The sequence below is a fragment of the Paramisgurnus dabryanus genome, chromosome 7 (assembly GCF_030506205.2).
Source record: "Paramisgurnus dabryanus chromosome 7, PD_genome_1.1, whole genome shotgun sequence".
In the NCBI taxonomy this organism is placed as follows: domain Eukaryota; kingdom Metazoa; phylum Chordata; class Actinopteri; order Cypriniformes; family Cobitidae; genus Paramisgurnus; species Paramisgurnus dabryanus.
In genome coordinates this window covers 13,063,633-13,089,866 of record NC_133343.1, presented here as the reverse complement: position 1 = coordinate 13,089,866, position 26,234 = coordinate 13,063,633, and the positions used below count along the sequence as shown (strand labels likewise).

The 26,234-nt window shown below is 38.8% G+C and overlaps 2 long non-coding RNA genes across 3 annotated transcripts; both read left to right on the top strand.

The window, feature by feature from the left end:
- Positions 1 to 617: 617 nt before the first annotated feature.
- On the top strand, positions 618 to 12,021 carry LOC135734320 (uncharacterized). The gene is made up of 4 exons (XR_010527256.2): positions 618 to 871; positions 9,946 to 10,023; positions 10,745 to 10,822; positions 11,268 to 12,021. It is a non-coding gene; the product is annotated as an uncharacterized lncRNA (long non-coding RNA).
- Positions 2,490 to 8,737, top strand: LOC135734319 (uncharacterized). Of its 2 annotated transcripts, none has more exons than XR_010527254.2 (5): positions 2,490 to 2,507; positions 3,303 to 3,349; positions 4,795 to 4,841; positions 7,229 to 7,365; positions 8,594 to 8,737. It is a non-coding gene; the product is annotated as an uncharacterized lncRNA (long non-coding RNA). The 2 variants fall into 2 exon arrangements; XR_010527255.2 differs by lacking the exon at positions 2,490 to 2,507 and adding an exon at positions 2,724 to 2,991.
- Positions 12,022 to 26,234: the final 14,213 nt, after the last annotated feature.

The following is a 26,234-nucleotide window of genomic DNA, read 5'->3' as shown; positions in this document are numbered from 1 at the left end:
CTTAACATGAGATTAAAAACATCAGTTTGATTTCAACTTCTACAACAAACGATTATTTATTTAAATGTACACGTTTCTTCCTCATATTAATGTTAGCTGTTTTAAACTGGATTTCTAAACCACCAGAAGTCCTCGTCATTAAGGGATTTTTAATCGAAATTTGGCATTTCCTCCACTCATTTTTGAAGCAATACTTTAAAATGCCATAAAATCATGGTGATGGAAACATGGCTATTGACACTTTCTGCGGAAAAGCGCTTAAACAACACTTTATGACAAAAATTATTTTCAAAGGAACTGTATTCTTACAGTTAATCAAAGATGCACACATTATTCCACATATGATTTGAATATTAGATGAGAGTTGTACTGACTATGTCCTAACAAAGTCTAGTACTGGTTGCAGATACAGTGGATAAAGTTTTAACGTGTACCCGTGCAGCCTTACACCAATCAACACTACATTGCGTATTATATTATCTAGCCCGTTTATTTTCCCTTTGTGTATCTTTGTGTACAGCGGCAATATCTTGACTCATAATACATATACCAAAAACAACAAACCCTACACTCTAAAAACTCCTGGGTTATTTCATCAACCCATATTCTGGGTTATTTGTGTTGGGTTAAAATTATGGGTTATTTTTTCAGAGAGTAACCATTTTCTGGGTTATAGGGCTAATATTTTGACCCAATTCCTGGGTTGTTTGGGTTTCTGGGTTATTTTTCAAAGGTTAACCCATGTTCTGGGTTAACGCCCCGCCCCCGCTGTTCTGGAATTTTCTCACAACAGTCGATTGAAATAACTGCCACCGGAGTTCGCGGCGCGCTCGATCCGTTTTGGCCTGGGCTTCTTCGTTGTGCATTCAAGGTAAGCAAGTATTTTAAGTGTCAGTGTAACGTAAACTTTCTGTGTCCATGTCCCCGTTGCTTATCTCATTGTTATAATACCGGTAAAATACGATAAGTACAGGGCAGCTATGACTTCGTCCAACGTTAAGGGGGTCGGGGGTTAAGGGGGAACACCGGACGGGGAACACCGGACGAGAAGCGCCGCGCCGTAAGACCACTCGAGGTATCCCAGGTAGCCAGTGCATTCGGGCCAGATCCGGCTGAGTGTCGGCGCACGCGGCTGTGTTCTGGCTGCGGCTTACCAGCATTAAGCCAGCACTGGCCCAGCAAAAGTTGCCAGATTCGGCTAGGCTGTGGATATGCGGATTTGGTCCGATTTTGGCTGACAAATGGCATATTTTCCACATATTGGCTTTCACATTTCACGTTTGTTTTAATAAAAATATATTAATTTAACAATTGATATGCATATAATTGTTTCTATTTAATGTTTTGATAATTGTTTTTTTAGTTTTCCTGATTAATGGTAGCCTATGTCAATAAGTGAAAAGTAGTGTGAGGAAAAGTTAAGCTTAGAAATTTTTCCCTAATAAAATAAGGGAAGGGGAGAAGCATATTTTAATGTTAAGAATAGGTTTGAAGAGGCATAAAGTGCCATTAGCCTATTGAATGTTAGTATCTGGGCTATTAAGTTTATACTGAAATATTTTCTATGTATGTAATATTTCAACAAACATATATTGTATTAATTAATGGTCAAATACTAAATTGAAATTTTATAAAAATATAAAAAAAATTAATAAGCTGTAAAGCTTGTCAATTTGTTTACTTTATTACAACTACAATTTTCAGCCCTTTTCCAGAATTTGAACTAATTTGATCATAAAGATTGATCTATTTATAATTTATCGATTACAATTTTTAGACAATTAAAGCTGGTTAAAGGAACTTTTATTTTGGAAAAAGAACTGCTGCTGTTTCAAGACATGCGCACTAGCTGCGACATCTAGTGACGACATTTACCGGGCTTTAACGGTTGTTGCTGCTTGAAGTCTGCTGCAATTAGCCTAGAAATCTAGACGCACCCTAGCGGCCGCAAAATATATTTGCTGCCAGGGTTTAGTCTAGGCACTCACAATACACTTAACCGGTCCAAAAACCAAAATTTGGTCAGGCCAATCACATCGTGTGTAGCGTCTGTGGGGCGGGCTTAACATGATGACGACAGAGCTGCAACGGTTCCTACTTGAAAACAGAGAATGGTAAATGTTTTAAAGCATTAAAAAAAAAAAAAAAAAAAAAAAAAAAACAGAGAATGGCTGCTGCTGCTGGCGAACAGCTATCTTTTGAAGCGGCTTTGGCCGCGACTCTGGAGGACTTAGACTTATGTTTTTCTTTGAGAGAAGAGCAAATAAACCCTACTGAAGTCCTTTTTAAGCAAGAAAGATGTGTTTGGAGTTTTGCCGACTGGTTACGGTAACTACGTCACCTTCGTTGCTCTGATCCGTCATAGCGCTATCCTATTGCGTGCAGAGGCATTTTGAGGGACAACCTTATATCCCGCCCCTTGCATTGAGCCGTTTGTGTGAAGAGTTGCCAGACCTTACATCTTGATGTAGGTCTGGCTAACCAGGCTATGCTGCAATTTCTCTGAGGTAAGACTTTTTGGAAGTTATTTAACATATTTTTAATGCATAAAATATTTATACTCTGCACATATTAGATATATGTAAACTTCATTTAAAAGAAGGACAAACTGGTGTGACTGATATAGTATACGTAATTTTTTAAATGACCACAATCCCGCTTCAACAAATATGTAAATTAGCATTTTAATTTATTATTAAAATACTGAAGTCTTTCTAGATAAATTTGAGTAGAAAATCGATTTTTATAATTTATCTGACAAGGAGAATTCGGACATAAGAAATGAACTCTGCTCAGTTTAATGAACTTACTTAAACAGTAATATTTCGTTTAGCAAAACAAACAAATAATATTTCGCAACTCATAAAACTGGTCTGAGGATTTGCCTCAGCAGTCTATGCAGCAGGCGGGAGTAACTGAGGGATCGTGAAGCTATTCTGCTAAACACTCGTAGCCACCTCAGCCAGTTCCGCTATTATACAGCTGACTGAGGTATTTTTTTTTACCAATGGATAACTTTGTCTGGTACAGAAAACGTTTAAATTTCACAGAATAGAGAGCATTGCAGCTACAGGACACAGCTGGTAGTTAAACTTCTTTACTTAGGCTAAAGTGCACCTGCAGTAAAAATATTTCCACCTCACTGTTGCACAGCATTATAACCGATTTCATCTATTGAAAGATGCTTTGTAGAAAATGAGTGAACCTTAATTATGTAATTATTACTCAACATTTTGTATCTATGATCTGTCTGTCGGTTATACAACTTAACAACTTATTGTGATTGTTTTTGTCACATTTAGATTTCTCAAGATCATCAGTTTGGACAGAATTCATTTGAAGAATTAATGTAAGTAAAAGTACAATATTGGACGGGGCATGGATATTTCTTGGGAATCAGTTTTGTTGCATTGTTAATGTCAGGACTGTCTGAGGGGTCAATTGGGGCCTGAAGTATGATAGGGATTTGTTTAGGGCTACAAATATATATTACAAATAACAAGTCTTTAAAAAGTCTTTACATTAAGTAGTCTAAACTAAACTTTGATATGTAAACGTTGTTATGTAAACTATAATAACAAGATATTTTATTAGATTACAATTCCAGTTAATGGATTTGGCATTTGCAGTCATTTTGAAAAATAAATATAATGGTAGAGAAAACACAATTATCTGTGGATGTGTGTGATTAAGAGTAAGGAAAACTTACTTTTTTATATAATTGAAAATTAAATTTTGCTGCATCTTGCAAATATTACAATTTTAAATAGGCAAGGCTTAAAAAGGTATAAAAATAATAATGAACTTTCTCGATAATACAACACTGGCACAATTGGGCATGTAACCGTTTTTTTTTTTACCTTAGTGGTGTGCCCTTATTCTAGTACTTATGTTTCTAGTAGCTATGTTTACATGCAACCAATTAATCAGTTTGTAATCGTATTGATGGCTCAATCGTATTAAAAAGCCGTCATGTAAAAACCTTAATCAATACGATTGAGGTAGATTGGATGCAAATTTGAATCGTATTGAAAGGGGTGGTGTAGTCCAATCTGTGATCCGATCAGCAGGAGAAAAGTATGCAGTTAAATGCGTGAATCGAAGTATTTTGTCGGATGCAAAAATACATTGTGCATGTGCACAGAAAATTTGTGCTCAAGTTCACGTCGTATATTTACCTCTTATTTGCTTTGGTTTGGCTTTGGGGTGGCATTGCCAAGTCCTCTCTTTTTTTCGTTCAGATTTGGGCTACTGTTTAAACTGTCTTTGCGAGTTGTTTTTTCTGCGGGTCAGATATGAAAGGATTTTGTTCATTAGTTATTGGTATTTGGGCTGTGATAAGTCATTGGGAGGCTTTTGGGCTAATTTTGAATGTCCATGGGGATGGTTTTGATATGTGAAGCTGCCAACCCTGGCTGTGCGCTTGCACAGATGTTCGGGTTATATAAAATGTACATGAAAACAAACATTTTGAGGTGCAAACATTTAAACATGTTTAGGGTGCATGTAAACTGTATTGTTGTAACCTTTCATCGGATTAAATTCAGTCGGATTGACAAAATTTTGTGCATGTAAACATGGCCCTTGTGATGACAGTTTGTTCGAGGATAAGAAAACTGCCATCTAGGGTTTCAGAACGAAGCAAGAGCCATCAATATTATATATGTATTGTATGTTTATGTATATATACATTAGCAAGTAAATGTAATGGTTTTCTTAATAAATATACATAAATAACATAATGTGTCTAAAAATTATTACACAAGAAATTCAGATCTTTCATGTGTTTTTCAGAGCACTAGCAGGTTCCAATAAAGGCTGGAACAGAACAGACAGAAAAGGTACAGTATACTTTCTTTCCATGTCCGCCTTGCCCACGCACACGTCCGTACCGCTTTAAAAAGTATATATTATTTACAGGACATTCACAAATTTAGAAAAAATGAAGAAAAGTAGCAGCTCCACCACTGCATTGAATATACTGTTCTGTATGAGTGTGCAACTCAGCGTTCCCACAACGCGCACGCTTGACATTTGTTCCTCAGACATGAGGGCTCGCGAAGCACGCACACAGCACGCAGTCAACACATGCGTGATCACTAAACTAAGTTTTCTTTCTTGTTTAAGTGAACATAAACAGCTAGATGTGTCAGTATCAGTATATTAAAGCAGTGCAGTCTTAAAGCTGTTCTGGGTCTTAAAGTGACAGTAGCCTACTGCTTTTTGTGTCAGAAATGTTCTTTCCACCCAAAAATGAAAATCACTCACTTTTCTTAACTGAACAACTTTTGCAGCTGCACATTTAATTCATACAGTGAGGACTGTGCAGTGTTTTGTGTGTATTTATTGCTAATGTTAAATCATAGATTCTAATAACTAATATTTTTACATTTAATACAGATGCCTGAAAAGTAAAACAAGATGTGTATAGTGTTATGATTAAAAAAACAAAAGATTTGGTTGTTTGTCAGTAGCATTGTTGTAGTGACAGCCAAAATACATCGGCCTAGGGCTGGGCAATATGGCAAAAATCCATATTGAACGATAATGATATATATTTCCATGTAAGTTGTTAATGCTTCCAGCTTTAAAACAGTATGCCAACAATGACTGAAGCCACAAAAATAAGAGGGTTCATTATATTTTAATCTGCGCCTTGTCAGTTTTTTAGCTAGCCAAACCACTTCCATATAAAGGAATTCGTGCTACCTTTTTGTCCACAATTTATCATCTTTGGATATTCGTTGCCACTTCCACTCATTTTTGTTTAGTTTTTTTGCTGTTGTGTCGAGTTTGCAAAGTAGGAAATGGACTTTGTACTACTCATGTTTATTACATATAGGCCAATGTATTTTGGCTGTCACTACAACAATGCTACTGAAAAGCAACCAAATTTTTAATATTTCCACTTAATCATAATACTATACTCATCTTGTTTTACTTTTCAGGCATCTGTATTAAATGTAAATATATTAGTTATGAAATTGTCTGTCAACATGATTTTAACATGAACCTTAGCAATAAATACAAATAAAACACTGCACAGTCCTCACTGTATGGATTAAATGTGCAGCTGTGAAATTTATTCAGTTAATAGTAGTGAGGGGTTTTCATTTTCTTTGTATAATGAACATTGAACACTCAAGACAGCTTTGAACACCCAAGACAGCTTTAAGACGGCACTGCTTCAATATACTAATAAACATACAGCTGTTTATGTTCACTTAAACAAGAAAGAAAACTTAGTGAGCCCTCGTGTCTGAGAACCATATACGAGCTATACATGCTGGTAAACAGGCACGTCACCTTGTGGAAACGCACAGTCGCACACTCATACAGTACAGTATATTCACTGCAGTGGTGGATCTGCTTATTTTCTGTTATGTTTTCAGTTGATAAGATGTGCTTTTTGATTACTGAAATTTAATTTAACCAGAATCCAGAATAAAACGAAAAACACGGAATTTGAGAAAAAATTTAACTGAATCTGGGGAAAAAACAATAGGGCCATAGCTGTGCTAAAACCTGACTCCAATTGGCTTTTTTGAGGTCATTCAATTAAGGGTTCACATTTTTTTTCACAAGCACTAAGATGTTTTTTGGTAGTTCTCAATAAAGACATGAAAGATCAGAATGTTTTTGTGTAATTATTTTTAGACACATTGGGGCGGTTTCCCGGACAGGGATTAGACTAGACTTAAAAAGTTTTAAGAGCTCTCCAAACTGAAAACAACTTACACTTACATATCTTAAAATACATCAGTGCCCTTTGTTTTACCTCAAAATGCACACAGGTAATGTTTTTAGTAAGGCATGTTTGTTAAAACTAATTATATTTCCTAATTAAACTAAGGCCTAGTTCTGGATTAAGCTAATCCTGGTCCGGGAAACCACCCCATTATGTTTATCAATGCCCTTGACTTAGATAAAGTTTAGATTGCATTTTATGACAAATTTGTTCAGAAAACTGTGAAATTCACATACTTTTTCTTGCCACTGTATATAAAGCCATTACAATGTTAATCTATGAAGCTATAAGTCTTCCACCCTAAAGTACCTGTCATTGTATTTGAAGCAGAATAGCTTGTAGGTAACATTTAACCCTGGAGAACCCACGGGTCAAATGTGGCCAGTGTTAATTGATTCTAAGAGAAGGGTTCTTGGGTTCTCCAGGGTTAAACTAACATGCTTGCATTTACCTAATTAAATAATTTTGTTTCTTTTCAAGAATCTGTCAGAAGAAATTCAACTACTGTTCGTGCACCAGATGGTGAAGTAGAAAAGTTCGTAAAAACTTCTGCAGCTTGCATCTGACAGAGATGCAAAAAGAATAAGAGAGCGGGCCTGAAAACAAGCAAATTCAAGGTATTTCAATTGTTGTTAAAGGGATAGTTCAATAGATATTCTTTCATCATTTACTCATCCTCATGTTGTTCTAAATCTGCATGATTTTTTCTGATGAACACAAATTAAGATGTTTTGCGTAATGATGGTAAAACCACAGCACATTGTAACCATTGACTTCCATAGTAGGAAAAAGTATTTTGAAAGTATTGTGATATATGATGAAGAAAATATTTTGATAAATGATGGTTAGCACACAGGTGACGGTACCCATTAAATTCCATCATATTTTTTTATTCCTTCTATGGAAGTCAATGGTTACAATCTGCTGTGTGTTTACCATCATTACTCTAAATATCTTCTTTTGTGTTCATCAGAAAAAATTCATACAGGTTTAAAGGTAGGGTAACACATTTTGAAAAATGCTAACGGTAGCCGCCTAGTAATGAAATCACGATCCCACCCTTAAGTCAAATCGCCATCCAAAGTCACGCCTCTTTCATGAACATGCACAGATCAGACGGTCACATTTCATGTCTCATTCACCAGTGAGAAAACTTTGCAGTACAAAGTGAATAACACTTCCAAAATAACCAACATAAACAACTGGTTTATATCAGAATTAGTTTAAGCACACGTTCGGTTGTGTAGACGTAGTAACTATATCGTTATGCCAATCCGTAAACGAACACAAATTTCATAAGCAACACAATGTTTCATCAAAGTAGAATATCTGAATCCATCTCAATACAAACATATCGCGTACCTACCTTACCAAAATAAACAACGACCCTTTCAGACCCTTTGCCTCCTGCAGCTGTTTCATCTCGTGGTAAAGCAGTAAAGTTACAGATGTTAATTTGGGTTTTTGCTCTTGCTGATCCAGGCAGTTTTTGCTGTTGTTGTTATAAAAGATGCCTTTCGTTTTGTGGCTCCTGTACAGGTTGTCAATTCAGCAGAAAAGTTTGCTTTTCTTGCTGTTTACAGACAGGAGATGAGCGCACGTGAACACGCATCTTAATACCAAGTGTAAACAGCCTCTTAACCAGCATAACTAAAAATCTTTCAGGATCAAATCTGTTACCCTACCTTTAAAACAACATGAGGATGAGTAAATGATGACAGAATTTTTATTTTAGGGTGAACTATTCCTTTAACATTTACCCAATTTAACATTAATGCCTTCAGTCTATCTGATGAAGTAACCATGAGTCATTTTCTGTTCCCCCTCTTATCTCTTTTCTCTCAGTCTTTCCTTCTTTTAGGGTACACTTGAGGAGTGTCCAGATGTTTATTAATGTTTTATTAATGTAATGTTATGTTTCAAATAAACATGTAAACATACTGTATATTTTTCTTTCTTTTTTAAACACCTACAGTAAAGTGTGACACTTAACACATTAAAAGCATCACAAACATTGAGGATAGAACTTCTAATGTGCAGTTTAACTTTTTTTAACTAAATATAATAAAAGTTTTTTTTAAGAAGGGATAAGTACATGCCATCTTAAGGGCTAAGGTTATAAAGTATTGTTTTGTGGAAAAAACACTTTAAAAAATTTTTTGGGCTAGTTTCGTCTGAGTGTACAGTTTAACCTGGCATGATTCTGGCACTTTGCTGGCAGTGTCGGCTGACTTTAAGCACCCGGACATTGGCCAGTTTTGGCTGAGTGTACAGTTTTAGCTGGCGTGATTCTGGCACTGTGCTGGCAGTGCCGGCTCACTTTAGGCACCCGGACATGGGCCAGTGTACTTGGGCCGATTCTGGGGCGTCATTCATCCCAGAGTTGGCCCTTTTCTGGCAGCCGGAACTGGGCCGTGTTTTTTTTTCTGGCCTGCCGGATTTGGGCCATTATTGGGCCAAACTGTTTTGGCTACCTGGGATCTTTCTCAGTTTATGTCCAGCAATATTGTTATGTTTAAGGACATTATGGAATTAAGATATATCAGCACTATGTTATGATTGTACTGTATAATTAAATACAATCGTTGCTGAGTCTGCAGTCCGAACACTTTACCTCAGAGCGTCCGTAAACTGAATTAATTTAGAATATCACCTGAAAATCCAATATCAACAAATTTTCATGAAAGTAGCTGATTTCTGTAAATGAATGTAAAATTTAATGTACATTACAGCACATTGTGAAGTCTGTATATACATTAACGATGAATTTGAGACAAATAAGTGTAAATTTAAAACTATGTACATGGCGCTCGGCGCCGCAGACAGACGCAAAATGGCGCCGCCGGTACACACACATACTGTACCCTCCCTGTGTCTCTTCGTTCCCTAGCTCCCGAGGTCGTGAATCAGTTTATCATGTACACAGGCTCGGGCACTGGTAAGGACTTTAGCTCACTTGACACTGGGACACTGTTCACTTATTATCCTGTGATGTGGCTGCTTAAGCGTGTTGTGAGCATCACTCAGCTGTTACTCATCAACAACCGGCAAAACCAACCGTTGCGTTGCTTTGAGTTATGTTTACCAGCTGCACCATGCTTATAATATTATACAGTGCTCTACTGGCTGAAGTAGTGAGATTTAAAGAAGCAGGTCAAGTCTTCAAATTGTTGCTAACCTCTATATGTTTTCTCCAGGTCTTTTTAAATGGACAGCTTTGTCACTGATAAGTTAACTGAGTGGCGGCTGTTTGAGCTGACAGAGACATTTTTAAGGTGAGCTTTTTACTCTTATTGCCCTCATATCATCTCTCTATAACTAAAAAATTTTCTTTAAAGGAAAACTACACCGTTTTTCAATATTTTACTATGTTTTTACATCAACTTAGACGAAATAATACATCCCTGTCTTTTTCAATGCGTGCAGTACATCGTGTACACCATGTCGTGAATGTGTGAGCATTTAGTCTAGCCCCATTCATTCCTTAGGATCCAAACAGGGATGAATTTAGAAGCAACTAAACACTTCCATGTTTTCCCTATTTAGTTTGCCCTCTGGTGCAGTAACATCACTCCTGTGAACTCTCCCATCTTTTTGAGTGATGATGTTACTGCACCAGAGGTCGAAGTGCTGCAAAATAAGTGCGCTTCTGCCATACAATATAGTTCTCATTTTTATCAGCTTAAAAAATTATTTAGTGCCACAATATTTACTCGTGTAACTACTCATGTAACAGTCTTTAAATAGGGAACACATGGAAGTGCTTGGTGGCTTCTAAATTCACCCCTGTTTGGATCCTAAGGAATGAATGGGGCTAGGCTAAATGCATTAATAACGCGCTGTACAAAGATGAACTGCATGCATAGAAAAAAGACAGGGATGTATTATTTCATCTAAGTTAAGGTAAGAACATAGTAAAATATTGAAAAACTTTTTCTTTAATATGGCTTAAAGGGATAGTTCACACAAAAATGAAAATTCTGTCATCATTTACAGGCCATCTACAGGGTTAAGAAGAAGACTATCCGGCATTCAACTGAAGAGTCCTGGACAGCGTTCATACACCAAATGTCTGTAAGTACAATGGACCAGTTTCTCAGCACTACTCTGAGAGAGAATATTCTTAATTCTATAACTATACTGTTCATGTGAAAGAAGGCTATACAAGGGACATGTTTCATGTGGAAGCTAAAGGGTGAATCCTGGTTTAAAAAAACAACTTCAAGGTTCCTTGCAGTTGTATTTCAGTTTTGGGCGATGCCATCTAAGGTAGCAATCTGACTAGAAAGTTAAGTTAAAGATGTTAGGTTTTATTACTCAGTGGTTCTCAACCCACATTTTCTTGTACACATTCATGACCCACTCAAAATGAAGACACCAATTAAGCACCACAGCTCATTTGGCTTCCTTGTACAGTTAGTATCAGCATTCTAACACAAACTGGTAGTCTATTATCTTGCTTACAATTTACTTTCTACACAATATTCACTTTATATATTTCTGTCTCTGTCTGTTTTAGGTTGGAACAAATATGGTGGAATACAGTGGCGGCTCGTAACTGCTCATCCGAAGATGCGCTAATTCAAAATAAGTGTTCAGATTGTCACGTGTGTGGTTCCCTTTTCCAAAATATGTGTCCTGCGTGTCGAGAGAACCTGTGTGCATCACGTGTTTTGTCAAAATAAGTGCCTGCTGCACACGCGTCAAAACTGTTTATGATAAAAGAGACGCTCATGTTCCTAAAATACACGCCAGACACTTCCTTAACAGTAAACTCTTATTACGCATGAGATTATGCGAGTATCTGGCAAACGCGAGCATCTCTTTTATCATAAACCCTTTAGACGCGTCTGCAGCAGGCACTTATTTTGACATGACACGTGATGCACACACGATCTCTAAAAGCGCATAACACATATTTTGAAATTACAAACCACACACATGACAAGCTACATACATGTTGTGACGAACTTTGCATCGAGCGTCCTCGAATAAAGAAGTCACCGGCTGTCACTGGTGGAATACCTTCAGCAATCGCAGCCGTTCCCCTCTGGGAGATCTTAAGCTGCACACAACCAATGTTTGAAGACTTAAAGCCTCAAGTTCAATCCAATTATTGAATGTTGTCAAATGTTTGAGAGAGAATGTTTGAGAGTTGTTTATTTTTCTATTTTTCCTTTCTAATGTTATTACAGTGTGACCTAAAATAAATAGGTCCAAGTGTGCGTTTTTATATAGAATTTAATTGAATCCAATAAAAATTTAAAACTGCTTGAAGTGTGTAAGTGTCTGAATTTTTCTTTTCTGAAATAAGGCATAGTGGCATAGTTACACAATTTAGGTTATCTTTGACCTTTGGTTAAAAAGGATCTACTAATTTCTGGGTTTTTCCCACCCAGATATTGGGGTTGTTCTTTTGACCCAGAAGTTGGGTTATATTAACTACAATTTTGGGTTATTTTAACCCAGAAGTTGGGTCAGGTATTTAACCCAGAAGTTGGGTCAAAAAGAATAACCCATTTTTCTGGGTTGAAATAACCCAGAAATTAGTTGGTCCCTTTTTAACCCAGGAGTTGGGTCAAAAATAACCCATTATGGGTTGTTTTTGACCCAGGAGTTTTTAGTGTGTATTGTTCCCTGTAGAAAGCTAAACACAGTCAAAAACTGTTTGCTTCACAAATTCGCAACACCTGTGTCTGGATTTCCTTTTGATTAAATCACCCAGGCTGACCCGAGATCAGCTGAGCCACAAAGCTCATACCACCCTCTAGTGGCACATGACAAAATTACATAATACAAAATGAATATGGCTCATACACTCCAGTCCCTATTTGCGTCTGGCAGAGCAATTACACCAAATTCAAAAAGAGCCATAGATACCAATAATATAGCCTACATGAAATAGGAACCAATTACGCTTTAGCTTCATTAACCCTCGTGTGGTGTTCATATTTCTGTTACTTAGACAATGTTTGTGGGTCTAGTGGACCCGCTGTATTATTCGTATCTTTAAACCAATGCAGTCATACAAATTTATGTAATATTGTTTACAGATGATTACTTTAGCCTTATTGCAAGTAATAAAGACAGAATTTTTGGTTAATGTTTGTCATTTACCACTGGTAGAGGACTATTTATAGATTAAAGTGCTATTCGTTTTTGGGATAATATGAAATAAGAAAAGAAAATTCTATTCTCCTCCAGATGTTTTGCTAAAATAAGTATTTTCAGCACTTTTTCATCTCAAATAAGTTTTTCATCACTTTTATGTTTAATTCTTTGAACTTAGTTTGAAATTGTACACATTTGTGTCCGTCTACACAGCACAGGCCCCATCTGAAAAGATGCGGTATCATAACACATCATCCACACTGAACACATAATCTGTTCATGACAGCCTGCACAACACATAAGAAGCAGATTTTTACTGTGTAGCTGTGTTGCATATGCATTTCTTGCATTTTATAGACGTATACTGTGTCTTCCTGTCCATGTTATGTCCACACACACACTGCAGTACAATGTGTTGCTATTGGCTACAACCTAAAATGATGAAAATGCTTGGATATGAAATTTTACTTTCTCTATTTCTCACTCTCTCTCACACACTCATACACACTCATACACACACACACAACACACACACACACACACACACACACACACACACACACACACACACACACACACACACACACACACACACACACACACACACACACACACACACAAACACACACACAAACACACACACACACACACACACACACACACACACACACACACACACACACACACACACACACACACACACACACACCATAGGTTTTGTGGTAAACTCATGGTTTTACAAATGGTAATCAATACACCAATTTACCATGATTACTACACTTTTACTATAATACAACATGGTTATTTTTTGTAAGGGATATAATGGTAAAATGTAGAATGGTTCCTGTTAGACAAAAGGTAAAGTTTTTGGGACAGTGGGGGCAGACAAGTGTTCATGCTTGATATATAACATGTTGTATCCTTGCGCTGTTACAGCAAGTGCAGAAGGACAAAACTCTGACAAGCATCCATCACATATGTACAGACATATATACAAACACACTCATGCACTCACAGGAGTCCCAGATAAGAGAAAAACAGAGTAAAGTTACATAGCACATTCAATTTTTACACTCTTATTACCCCCGAGTCCAGTGGACCCGAACACCACATATGTAATATAAATGTGTAGGGGGTTGTACGGTGTTCAGTCATTATAAAGTTTATTATTTTTATGTTCTTTATAGAAAATGAGCCAAGGCCAATGAATCTGAGGTTGAAACAACAATTAATTGCATAATTTTTCTTTTGGTAAACATTAAAAACGGGTCCCACAGACCCGAACACCACACAAGGGTTAAGCAAGCATTAGTTATTGGTCGTTCAATGATATTTGTCTTGGTCTTCAAAGGAACCACACGTACCAGACCTCTCTTATCAGTGAAGGTTTCCAGGACTCTTCCTAGCATCCATGACCCACGTGGAGCTGTGGAGTCCACAACCATGACCAGGTCTCCAGGAACAAAACTCCTCTTCTCCTGGTTCCATTTTTGACGCTCCTGTAAAAGCGGCAAGTACTCAAGGATCCACCTCTTCCAAAAGAGATCAGAGAAATGTATTGGGTTTGTTTCCACCTTCTCCTTGCGTAAACATCCCTTTTATCAAACAGTCCTGGTGGGAGAACTGGTTTTCCTTTAAGGAGTAGCAGATGGTTTGGTGTCAATGCCTCGAGTTCATTGGGGTCCCCTGACAGTCTTGTAATGAGGCGATCGTTAAGCATAGCTTCAGCCTCACAGAGCACGGTATGGAACCCTTCGTCATCCAAGGTTTGCTGACGGAGCACAGAACACAAGATCTTCCTGATCATCCGTATCATGCGCTCCCATGCGCCACCGTGATGTGACCCAGCTGGAGGGTTAAAATCCCACTTAATTCCCCTTTTGGACAAGGCTCTTTCAATGCGGTCATGATTCAAAGAGGTTAAGGCTTCTCGCAACTCCCTTTCTCGCCCACAAAGTTGGGGCCATTGTCAGATCTCAAATGTGTGACTTGTCCTCTCCGACAGATGAACCTTTGAAACGCATTGATGCATGAATCCGTATCAAGAGAATTTGCCACTTCCAGGTGCACAGCCCTGCTTGTCATAAAAGTGAATACTACTCCATACCTTTTCACGATGTTACGCCCTCTTTTTACATCAACTGGCTCAAAGTAATCCACGCCAACGTTAGTAAATGGCGGAAGATCAGGAACCACTTTCTCTTCTGGTAGGTCTGCCATTTTTTGCTCACCAGGTTTTCTACCAAGGAGCTTACAAATGAGGCATCTTGATATGATCTTCCTTACTCGCCCTAGGGCTTTCAAGCTACATGCACCAAATTTTTCACAGACCTTCAGACTGGTCTGACTTAATGTGCTATATCTTTTCTAACTGATGGGACCTTCCGAATTCCTAAACGGGGGGCTCGAACACCCCAAAATTTCCATTGACTTAACATTGAGACAAACTTTGATGGGTCATAGCTGCGAGTGAGAAACTTGTAGAAACTTGTGACTTACCACATTTAAGGAGGCTGACAGGCTGTGTAAGAACATACCTAACAATGGGGTGTAAGCTGTACCCCTGGGGTGTAAGAGGCCCCCAAAATTTCCCATTGACTTATAATGGGGCAGGAAACATGCCCATAAAAGGGAAAAAAAGCGTCCCAGAAGGAATATCTTCACTTTAGAATGTCGTAGAGACATGGGGGTGGGCTCATTATACTCAGGCATCCAATCAGTCTCTTAGGATCACCCCAAAGCTATTAAGCCATGCCCCTAGCAACAATTTTGGGTACCCTTGCAACATCTCCCATAGACTACCATTATAAAAAGCCCAGATGGATATCTTTGCACCAGAGTGTCATTGGCTGCGTTTACATTTTGCATTAACATGCGATCTCGGTGATCCGTTCACGCAGATCCGATCATTCGTATATCAGGACATGGCGCGTTTACATTTGTCACATAAATGTGGCTTCTGTATCTGGATGTGTGATCGGATCCCGTGCGGGGAGACGCGCGCTGGGTGGATAGCTGTCAATCAAAATGGGTACAGCTGTCTTTAGCCACATGATTTAGGGTTTTCGCGCTAAGGCAATCCCGTATTGTACAGTGCTACTGAGAAGCCAACAGCAGAGAATAATTAGCAACCCCAACAACCGTGATGTTCACGTTTTGAGCGTTATATTTTTTTTAGCTTTAAAAGCCTTATCTTTAAAAGCCTTATAGCGTCCGCACCGCGGATGAATGTCCTGTTTAACTTTACCTGAACTTGACTTTCACCCGCATGCTTTAAATAAACAACAACATCCGCGTGAAACATGACCGACTCCACTGTTTTATTCTGCCTTAATAAAGGGCTTTTGGCTCTGCCTGAACTTATATGTATATTTATATTTTAACCATAAACTGTTGTTAGTTATGTTTCCTGGTAATTTTAATATGATTTAATTAAAAGAGCTAACAATTTCCTGAATTTCCTGTTCATAGTGCGTAAGAAGTAATGTAATTTACAAACACGTATAAGTAACCTTGCATAAAACCAACACTGAATAAATGTGTTTGGTTAATGTTATTATGGTTTGTATGTGTTTTAAAGTAACTTAAAATGTGTTAAATGAGACAGAAACAGCCGATTGACCAGAAAGAAGCGTAACATTCACGTTGATATGTCACCATGGAAACGCAAACATTATAACGATCCTGATTTCTGCCATTAAATATTAAATCTCTCTATGAATAGGAACATATAACATATGCCTGAATAACTTAAATACAGTCAGCAGTGTTAAAATGCTTTTGAATATCGATTTATTAAGATACTTTTAAGCGTAGCTTCCGTTGCTCCACAAATATGAATGTATGCGTCTCTCACCTGCGCTCCATGACCTAACGTCCTTTATTTTTGACAGCTGTCAGTGAGAGGAGATGATAGTGGGCGGGGTTTTTTGTGACGTTGACCTGTAAATGCAGATACAATGGCTGGATTGCGTTTACATTACACTGAGATCCGATCACAATGCGTCCTCGACTACCTCTGCATCAGGACACACAGATCGGATAACATTCCGATCACAGAAGCGTTTACACTTGTCTTTTCAATGTGTATGTGGACAACATCCGGATACAGGTCGCATGTTAATGCCAAGTGTAAACGCAGCCATAGAGACATAGGGGTGGGCTCATTTTACTCAGGAATCCAATCAGTCTCTTAGGATTCTTATTGAAGTATTAAGCCACGCCCCTAGCAACCAAATATGAGCACCCTAGCAACATAATAAACGAAGCCTTATATCTCTGGATCTGAACATCATAGAGACATGGGGGTTGGGTCTTTGGGTCATGTTAGCTTCATGCTAGCTCCATGCTAAGTCATACTAGCTTCATGCTAGTTTCATGCTAGCTTCATGCTAATTTCATAATAAATCTTTCTAGCTTCATGCTTATCATGCTAACATCATGCTAGCTTCATGCTAATCATGCTAGCATCATGCTAGCTTCATGCTAATCATGCTAACATCATGCTAGCTTCATGCTAATCATGCTAACATCATGCTAGCTTCATGCTAATCATCCTAACATCATGCTAGCTTCATGCTAATCATGCTAGCATCATGCTAATCATGCTAACATCATGCTAGCTTCATGCTAATCATGCTAGCTCCATGCTAAGTCATACTAGCTTCATGCTAGTTTCATGCTAGCTTCATGCTAATTTCATAATAAATCTTTCTAGCTTCATGCTTATCATGCTAACATCATGCTAGCTTCATGCTAATCATGCTAGCATCATGCTAGCTTCATGCTAATCATGCTAGCATCATGCTAGCTTCATGCTAATCATGCTAACATCATGCTAGCTTCATGCTAATCATGCTAACATCATGCTAGCTTCATGCTAATCATGCTAGCTTCATGCTAATCATGCTAACATCATGTTAGCTTCATGCTAATCATGTTAACATCATGCTAGCTTCATGGTAATCATGCTAGCATCATGTTAGCTTCATGCTAATCATGCTAACATCATGCTAACTTCATGCTAGCTTCATGCTAATCATGCTAACATCATGCTAGCTTCATGCTAATCAATGCTAGCATCATGCTAGCTTCCTGCTAATCAATGCTAGCATTATGCTAACTTCATGCTAATTATGCTACCATCATGCTATTTTAATGCTAATCATGCTAGCATTATGCTAGCTTCATGCTAATAATGCTAGCATCATGCTAGCTTCATGCTAATCATGCTAACATCATGATAGCTTCATGCTAATCATGCTAGCTTCATGCTAGCTTCATGCTAATCATGCTAACATCATGCTAATCATGCTAGCTTCATGCTAATCATGTTAGCATCATGCTAGCTTCATGCTAATCATGCTAGCATCATGCTAATCATGCTAACATCATGCTAATCATGCTAGCATCATGCTAATCATGCTAGCTTCATGCTAATCATGCTAGCATCATGCTAGCTTCATGCTAATCAATGCTAGCATCATGCTAGCTTCATGCTAATCAATGTAAGCATCATGCTAGCTTCATGCTAATCATGCTACCATCATGCTAGCTTCATGCTAATAATGCTAGCATCATGCTAGCTTCATGCTAATCATGCTAACATCATGCTAGCTTCATGCTACTCATGCTAACATCATGCTAGCTTCATGCTAATCATGCTTACATCATGCTAGCTTCATGTTAATCACGCTAACATCATGCTAATCATGCTAGCTTCATGCTAATCATGTTAGCATCATGCTAGCTTCATGCTAATAATGCTAGCATCATGCTAGCTTCATGCTAATCATGTTAGCATCATGTTAGCTTCAAGCTAGCTTCATGCTAATCATGTTAACATAATGCTAGCTTCATGCTAATCATGATAACATCATGCTAAATCATGCTAAATCATGCTACCTTCATACTTAAACATACTAACTGCCAGACAGCCTACTAAACTAAACTTCTGTCAAACCGTTTTAAATGTTCAGGCTACGCTTTTTCAAGCCAACATAAAGTTTGTATTCAAACTTTAATATCTAGTTATGTTGGCTTTGAAAAAGCCAATATATTGTTATTGCTATTAAACTTATTATGTTGGCTTTGAAAAAGCCAACATACTGTTATTGCTTTTAAACTTATTAGTGGTGCTTGCATTTATGCAAGGCATCACTATTACTATTGCTCATACTTATTATTATTAGTGGTGCTTGCATTTATGCAAGGCATCACTATTACTATTGCTCATACTTATTAGTGGTGCTTGCATTTATGCAAAGCATCACTATTACTATCTTGCATACTTATTAGTGGTGCTTGCATTTATGCAAAGCATCACTATTACTATCTTGCATACTTATTAGTGGTGCTTGCATTTATGCAAAGCATCACTATTACTATCTTGCATACTTATTATTATTATTATGTTGGCTTTGAAAAAGCCAATATATTGTTATTGCTATTAAACTTATTATGTTGGCTTGACAAAGAGGAGAGGTGTGCTATGACTTTTATAAGGGATCGGGTGCAGGATTTCCGAAAGGGGGGCAAAAAATCACCCAAAAAATCCCATTGACTTAACATTGCGCCGAACTTTGACTGGTCATAGCTCCGCTCGAGGATTTTGTAGAAACATGTGGGTTATAACATTTGAAGAGGGTGGTAGACTCTGTAAGAACATACATGACATTGGGGTGTAAGTTGTACCCCTGGGGTGTAAGAGGCGCCCGAAAATTCCCATTGACTTATAATGGGGCAGGAAACATGCCCATATAAGGGAATAAAACAGTTCCAGATGGGATATCTTTGCTTTACAGTGTCGTAGAGATAAGTGGGTGGGCTCATTTCACTCGGGCATCCAATCAGTCTGTCAGGATCCTTACATAGGTATTAAGCCACGCCCCTAGCAACCACTTTTGAGCACCCTAGAAACATAAAATTCAAACAGTTATATCTCGGCATCCGAACATCGTAGAGACACGGGGGTTGGACCGTTTTACTCGAGACTCAGAGTGTAATCATTATGGGATGTCAATTTTTTCCCTAGCAACCAAATACAGTACCCTAGCAACTGAGTAAACAAAGCCTTATATCTCCGCATCAGAACATCGTAGAGACACGGGGCTTGGACCATTTGACTCGTGACTCAGAGTGTAATCATTATGGGATGCCAATTTTTTCCCTAGCAACCAAATACAGTACCCTAGCAACAGAGTAAACAAAACCTTATATCTCCGCATCAGAAAATCGTAGAGACACGGGGGTTGGACCGTTTGACTCGTGACTCGGAGTGTAATCATTATGGGATGCCAATTTTTTCCCTAGCAACCAAATACAGTACCCTAGCAACAGAGTAAACAAAGCCTTATATCTCCGCATCAGAACATCGTAGAGACACGGGGGTTGGACTGTTTGACTCGTGATTCGGAGGGTAATCACTATGGGATGTCAATTTTTTCCCTAGCAACCAAATACAGTACCCTAGCAACCGAATAAACAAAGCCTTATATCTCCGCATCAGAACAACGTAGAGACGCGGGGGTTGGACCATTTTACTTGTGGCTTGGAGTATGATCATTATGGGATGCCAATTTTCTCCCTAGCAACGAAATACAGTACCCTAGCAACCAAATAAACAAAGCCTTATATCTCCGCATCAAAACAACGTAGAGACACGGGGGTTGGACCGTTTGACTCGTGACTCGGAGGGTAATCACTAGTGGATGTCGTTTTTTCCCCTAGCAACCAAATACAGTACCCTAGCAACAGAATAAACAAAGCCTTATATCTCCGCATCAGAACATCGTAGAGACACGGGGGTTGGACCGTTTGACTCTTGACTCGGAGGGTAATCACTAGTGGATGTCGTTTTTTCCCCTAGCAACCAAATACAGTACCCTAGCAACAGAGTAAACAAAACCTTATATCTCTGCATCAGAACATCGTAGAGACAAGGGGGTTGGACCGTTTGACTCGTGACTCGGAGGGTAATCACTAGTGGATGCCGGTTTTTTCCCTAGCAACCAAATACAGTACCCTAGCAACAGAGTAAACAAAGCCTTATATCTCAGCATCAGAACATCGTAGAGATACGGGGTTTGGAACAATTGACTCGTGACTCGGAGGGTAATCACTAGTGGATGCCAATTTTTTCCCCTAGCAACCAAATACAGTACCCTAGCAACAGAGTAAACAAAGCCTTATATCTCCGCATCAGAACATCGTAGAGACACGGGGGTTGGACCGTTTGACTTGTGACTTCCGACACTAACTCGTCCTAGGGTAATCACTAGTGGATGCCAAATTTTTCCCTAGCAACCAAATTCAGTACCCTAGCAACAGAGTAAACAAAGCCTTATATCTCTGCATCAGAACATTGTACAGACACGGGGGTTGGACCGTTTGACTCGTGACTCGGAGGGTAATCACTAGTGGATAGAAATTTTTTCCCCAGCAACCAAATACAGTACCCTAGCAACCGGATAAACACAGCCATATATCTCCGCATCAGAACATCGTAGAGACACGGGAGTTGGATCGTTTTACTTTTGACTTGGAGTATAATCATATATGGTCCCCAGAATTTTGCCACGGCAAGCACCACTCACATTTTCTTCAGGAAATGTACCTATCTAGTTATTATTATTATTCTTCTTTTTCTTCTTCTGAGACTAAAATTTCCGCAGCTAACTCGTCTGACAGCTTTCAAGCTACATTCACCAAATTTTCCACGGACTTTCTGACTGGTCTGAAGAAGTGTGCTATATCTTTTTGAAGGGATCCGACTTACAGAATTCCTAAAACGGGACATTAAAATTCCGAAAGTCCCATTGACTTAACATTGGACAAACTTTGACGGCTTCTAGCTGCGAGCGAGAATTTTGTAGAAACTTGTGGGTTACCACATTTGAAGAGGCTGGCAGGCTCTGTAAGAACATACATTACATTGGGGTGTAAGTTTCACCCTTGGGGCGCAAGAGGCACCCAAAATTCCCCATTGACTTATAACGGGACAGGAAACATGCCCATATAAGGGAATAAAAACATTCCAGATGGAATATCTTCGCTTTACAGTGTCATAGAGACAGGGTAGGCTCATTTTACTCGGGCATCCAATCAGACTCTCAGGATCATCCCAAAGCTAATTAGCCACGCCCCTAGCAACCATTTTTGGGCACCCTAGCAACATATCCCATAGACTGCCATTATAAAATGCCCAGATGGATATCTTTGCATCACACTGTCATAGAGACATGGGGGTGGGCTTATTTTACTCAGGCATCCAATCAGTCTCTTAGGATTCTTATTGAGCTATTAAGCCACGCCCCTAGCAACCAAATATGAGCACCCTAGCAACATAATAAACAAAGCCTTATATCTCTGGATCCGAACATCATAGAGACATGGGGGTTGGGTCGTTTGGTCATGTTAGCTTCATGCTAGCTTCATGCTAAGTCATACTAGCTTCATGCTAGTTTCATGCTAGCTTTATGCTAATTTCATAATAAATCTTGCTAACTTCATGGTAAATCATGTTAGCATCATGTTAGCTTCATGCTAATTAATGTTAACATCATGCTAGCTTCATGCTAATTAATGTTAGCATCATGTTAGCCTTATGCTAATTAATGTTAGCATCGTGCTAGCTTCATGCTAATTCATGTTAGCATCGTGCTAGCTTCATGCTAATTCATGTTAGCATCGTGCTAGCTTCATGCTAATTCATGTTAGCATCGTGCTAGCTTCATGCTAATTCATGTTAGCATCGTGCTAGCTTCATGCTAATTCATGTTAGCATCGTGCTAGCTTCATGCTAATTCATGTTAGCATCGTGCTAGCTTCATGCTAATTCATGTTAGCATCGTGCTAGCTTCATGCTAATTCATGTTAGCATCGTGCTAGCTTCATGCTAATTCATGTTAGCATCGTGCTAGCTTCATGCTAATTTATGTTAGCATCGTGCTAGCTTCATGCTAATTCATGTTAGCATCGTGCTAGCTTCATGCTAATTCATGTTAACGTCGTGCTAGCTTCATGCTAATTCATGTTAGCGTCGTGCTAGCTTCATATTAATTCATGTTAACGTCGTGCTAGCTTCATGCTAATTCATGTTAGCGTCGTGCTAGCTTCATGCTAATTCATATTAGCATCCTGCTAGCTTCATGCTAATTCATGTTAGCATCATGCTAGCTTCATGCTAATTCATGTTAGCATCATGCTAGCTTCATGCTAATTCATGTTAACATCATGCTAGCTTCATGCTAATTCATGTTACCATCATGCTAGCTTCATGCTAATTCATGTTAGCATCATGCTAATTCATGTTAGCATCATGCTAGCTTCATGTTAATTCATGTTAGCACAATGCTAATTCATGTTAGCATCATGCTAGCTTCATGCTAATTCATGTTAGCATCATGCTAGCTTCATGCTAATTCATGTTAGCATCATGCTAGCTTCATGCTAATTCATGTTAGCATCATGCTAGCTTCATGCTAATTCATGTTAGCATCATGCTAGCTTCATGCTAATTCATGTTAGCATCATGCTAGCTTCATGCTAATTCATGTTAGCATCATGCTAGCTTCATGCTAATTCATGTTAGCACAATGCTAGCTTAATGCTAATTCTTGTTAGCATCATGCTAGCTTCATGCTAATTCATGTTAGCATCATGCTAGCTTCATGCTAATTCATGTTAGCATCATGCTAGCTTCATGCTAATTCATGTTAACATCATGCTAGCTTCATGCTAATTCATGTTAACATCATGCTAGCTTCATGCTAATTCATGTTAGCATCATGCTAGCTTCATGCTAATTCATGTTAGCATCATGCTAGCTTCATGCTAATTCATGTTAGCATCATGCTAGCTTCATGCTAATTTATGTTAGCTTCATGCTAGCTTCATGCTAATTCATGTTAGCATCATGCTAGCTTCATGCTAATTCATGTTAGCATCATGTTAGCTTCATGCTAATTCATGTTAACATCATGCTAGCTTCATGCTAATTCATGTTTGCATCATGCTAGCTTCATGCTAATTCATGTTAGCATCATGCTAACTTAGTGCTAAACATGCTAACATGGTAACTTTTGGTATCATGTTTACGGAAAGTTATAATCCTAAACTAAACTTGTTTTAAATTTCTCTCAATCTGTTTTAAACGTTCAGGCTAGGCTTTGTCAAGCCAACATAAAGTTTGTCTTCAAACTTTTCTATCTAGTTATTATTATGTTGGCTTTGAAAAAGCCAATATATTGTTATTGCTATTAAACTTATTATTAGTGGTGCTTGCATTTATGCAAAGCATCACTATTACTATCTTGCATACTTATTATTATTAGTGGTGCTTGCATTTATGCAAAGCATCACTATTATTATTGCTCATACTTATTATTAGTGGTGCTTGCATTTATGCAAGGCATCACTATTATTATTCCCCATACTTATTAGTGGTGCTTGCATTTATGCAAAGCATCACTATTACTATCTTGCATACTTATTATTATTAGTGGTGCTTGCATTTATGCAAAGCATCACTATTACTATCTTGCATACTTATTATTATTATTATTATTATTATTATTATTATTATTCTTTTTCTGGACACTTTTTCGGCGCGTAACTCGTCCCGCACGCTTTGTCGTAGACCCATAAATTAGGGCTCAAATCGACCGGCTTATTGAGGAGAGGTGTGCTATGACTTTTATAAGCGATCGGGTGCAGGATTTCCGAAAGGGGGGCGAAAAACCACCCAAAAAATCCCATTGACTTAACATTGCGCCCAACTTTGACGAGTCATAGCTCCGCTCGAGGATTTTGTAGAAACATGTGGGTTACAACATTTGAAGAGGGTGGTAGGCTCTGTAAGAACATGGATCACAATGGGGTGTAAGTTGTACCCCTGGGGTGTAGGAGGTGCCCAAAAGTGCCCCAATGAAATGTCAATGGGGCAAAATCCCATAGACTTACCATTGCAAAAATTTTGACGGGTCATAGGTCCGAGCCAGGATTTCATAGAAACATGTGGGTTACTAAATTTGAAGAGGGTGCTAGACTCTGTCAGGACGTCCCCCACAATGGGGTGTAAGGTTACCATAGCAACCATTTTGGGCACCCTAGCAACCTATACCATAGACTGCCATTATAAAATCCCCGGATGGATATCTTTGCACCACAGTGTCATAGAGACATGGGGGTGGGCTCATTTTACTCAGGCATCCAATCAGTCTCTCAGGATCCTTACAGACTTACTAAGCCACGCCCCTAGCAACCACTTTTGAGCACCCTAGCAACATAAAATACAAACAGTTATATCTCGGCATCAGAACATCGTAGAGACACGGGGGTTGGACCGTTTTACTTGTGACTAGGGGTGTAACAATTGGGCACATCATTGGCCACTCCCAAGCCACGCCCCTAGCAACCAAATTTGAGCACCCTAGCAACCGAATAAACAAAGCCTTATATCTCCGCATCAGAACATCGTAGAGACACGGGGTTTGGACCGTTTTACTTGTGACTCGGAGTGTAATCACTGGGCACATCATTGGCCACTCCCAAGCCACGCCCCTAGCAACCAAATACAGTACCCTAGCAACAGAGTAAACAAAGCCTTATATCTCCGCATCAGAACATCGTAGAGACACGGGGGTTGGACCGTTTTACTTGTGACTCGGAGTGTAATCACTGGGCACATAATTGGCCACTCCCAAGCCACGCCCCTAGCAACCAAATACAGTACCCTAGCAACAGAGTAAACAAAGCCTTATATCTCCGCATCAGAACATCGTAGAGACACGGGGGTTGGACCGTTTTACTTGTGACTCGGAGTGTAATCACTAGGCACATCATTGGCCACTCCCAAGCCACGCCCCTAGCAACCAAATACAGTACCCTAGCAACAGAGTAAACAAAGCCTTATATCTCCACATCAGAACATCGTAGAGACACGGGGGTTGGACCGTTTTACTTGTGACTCGGAGTGTAATCACTAGGCACATCATTGGCCACTCCCAAGCCACGCCCCTAGCAACCAAATACAGTACCCTAGCAACAGAGTAAACAAAGCCTTATAACTCCGCATCAGAACATCGTAAAGACATGGGGGTTGGACCGTTTGACTCGTGACTCGGAGGGTAATCACTAGTGGATGCCATTTTTTCCCCTAGCAACCAAATACAGTACCCTAGCAACAGAGTAAACAAAGCCTTATATCTCTGCTTCAGAACATCGTAGAGACACGGGGGTTGGACCGTTTTACTTTTGGCTTGGAGTATAATCATAAATTGTCCCCTGAAATTTGCCACGGCAAGCACCACTCACATTTTCTTCAGGAAATGTACCTATCTAGTTATTATTATTATTCTTTTTCTTCTGAGACTAA